This window comes from Eschscholzia californica, unplaced genomic scaffold, assembly GCF_041429995.1.
Source record: "Eschscholzia californica isolate CP2 unplaced genomic scaffold, dmEscCali1.0.p SCAF_80, whole genome shotgun sequence".
In the NCBI taxonomy this organism is placed as follows: Eukaryota; Viridiplantae; Streptophyta; class Magnoliopsida; order Ranunculales; family Papaveraceae; genus Eschscholzia; species Eschscholzia californica.
In genome coordinates this window covers 47,501-50,000 of record NW_028238506.1, presented here as the reverse complement: position 1 = coordinate 50,000, position 2,500 = coordinate 47,501, and positions in this window count along the sequence as shown.

Here is a 2,500-nt window from a genome sequence, read left to right as displayed (position 1 = left end):
CCCAAGGGCTGTGCACGGCCTGGGGAGGGAGCTCACCCCTCCCCTATATAGTGCAAAGTTATTGTTTTCCCTATTTTCACAAGGAAACATCAAATTTTTAACCAAGCATACTCGGCCTTTGCTCCTTCGTTACTCGTCCAAATCCAACAAACTTGCATTCGTTGGAAAGGTCTTTTCACAAGGATTCTTTTGATATATAATAATAGCGATTCCGATAAATATTTATTTTTTTATGAATTTTTAAGTGAATAAACAATTAAAAATTCAAAAAAAATAGAAAAAAAATATTTTTTTCCCGATTCTTTCTCCAATATTCCTGATAAATACCCACACACCCACATATGGAGAATGGTCGAAAATGCTCGAGTGGATATCGAGATGTCCGACGAAGCACCACTTGGAAGGGCCGAGGCACGGGACGCCCGAGCTGTTGCTCGGGCCGGCACGGGACGCGCATGGGACAGCACGGGACGGCACGGGACGCCCTCGCTACAGCTCGGGACGGCCAGGTACGCCCGAGACTTGGCTCGGGACGGCCTGGGACGCCCTCGCCATAGCTCGGGACGGCCTGGGACGCCCTCGCCATAGCTCGGGACGGCCTGGGACGCCCGAGACTAGGCTCGGGACGGCCTCGGCACAGCTCGGGACGGCCTTGGACGCCCTTGCCACAGCTCGGGACGGCATGGGACGCTCGAGACTTTGCTCGGGACGGCCTGGGACGCCCTTGCCACAGCTCGGGACGGCCTGGGACGCCCGAGACTTTGCTCGGGACGGCCTGGGACGTCCGAGACTTTGCTCGGGACGGCCTGGGACGCCCGAGACTTTGCTCGGGACGGCCTGGGACGTCCGAGACTTTGCTCGGGACGGCCTGGGACGCCCGAGACTTGGCTCGGGACGGCCTGGGACGCCCTCGCTACAGCTCGGGACGCCCTGGGACGGCCTCGACACAGCTCGGGACGGCCTGGGACGTCCGAGACTTGGCTCGGGACGGCCTGGGACGCCCGAGACTTGGCTCGGGACGGCCTGGGACGCGCTCGGCACAGCTCGGGACAGGCCGGGACGCCCGAGCCGAGCTTCGGGTCGCACGAAATCTCTTCGTATTCCGACATATTAGAAGCTTCCCATCATGTAGTAGGCCGAGCTTTGCCCTTTGGATGCCCTATGGTGCTTGGCGAGCACTAGGGAACGTGCCAGCACAAGTGCTGTGCACGCTCTGGGGAAGGAGCTCAACCCTCCCCCTTATAGTGCAAAGTTATTGTTTTTCCTATTTTCACAAGGAAACATCAATTTTTTAACCAAGCATACTGGGTCTTTACTCCTTCGTTACTCGTCGGAATCCAGCAAACTTATACTCGTTGGAAAGGTCTTTTCGCAAGGATTTTTTTGATATATTATAATAGCGATTCCGATAAATATTTATTTTTCTATGAATTTTTAAGTGAATAAACACCGGAAAATTCATAAAAAATAGAAAAAAAAATATTTTCTTCCGTTTCTTTTCTCCAATAATTCATAAATAATACCTCAATAGTATTAATGAAGAGAGAGTCGAAATGGCCCGGGTGGATTTCGAAATGTCCCACGACCCCATAGAATGCACGGGCCAGCCGAGCCAAAAGAATGGGACGCGCACGGGACAGCATTGGTCAGGCTCGGGACGGCACGGGACGCGCATGGGACAGCACGGGACGCGAATGGGACGGCCTTGCTAAGGCTCGGGACGGCATGGGACAGCTCGGGACGCGCATGGGACAGCACGGGACGCGCATGGGACGGCCTTGGTGAGGCTCGGGACGGCACGGGACGCGCAAGGGACGGCCTTGGTGAGGCACGGGACGGCCTTGGTGAGGCACGGGACGGCCTTGGTCAGGCACGGGACGGCCTTGGTAAGGCTCGGGACGGCATGTCACGGCCCTGGTGAGGCTCGGACGGCACGGGACGCGCATGGGACGGCACGGGACGGCCTGGGACGGCCTTTGTGAGGCTCGGACGGCACGGGACGCGCATGGGACGGCCTTGGCGAGGCTCGGGACGGCATGGGACAGCACGGGACGGCCTCGGCACAGCTCGGACGGCACGGGACGCGCATGGGACGGCCTTGGCGAGGCTCGGGACGGCATGGGACAGCACGGGACGGCACGGGACGGCCTCGGCACAGCTCGGACGGCACGGGACGGGCTTGGCGAGGCTCGGGACGGCATGGGACAGCACGGGACGGCCTCGGCACAGCTCGGACGGCACGGGACGGCCTTGGCGAGGCTCGGGACGGCATGGGACAGCACGGGACGGCCTCGGCACAGCTCGGGACGGCACGAGACGCGCATGGGACGGCCTTGGTGAGGCTCGGGCCGGCACGGGACGCGCATGGGACATCATGGGACGCACATGGGACACCTTATGGGGATCATCAAGGGACGTTGCACGGGACATTCTTTCCCACGAAGGGCATTTACATGGGACATCTTAGGAGTCGAGCGCCGGCACATGGGACAACGTAGTT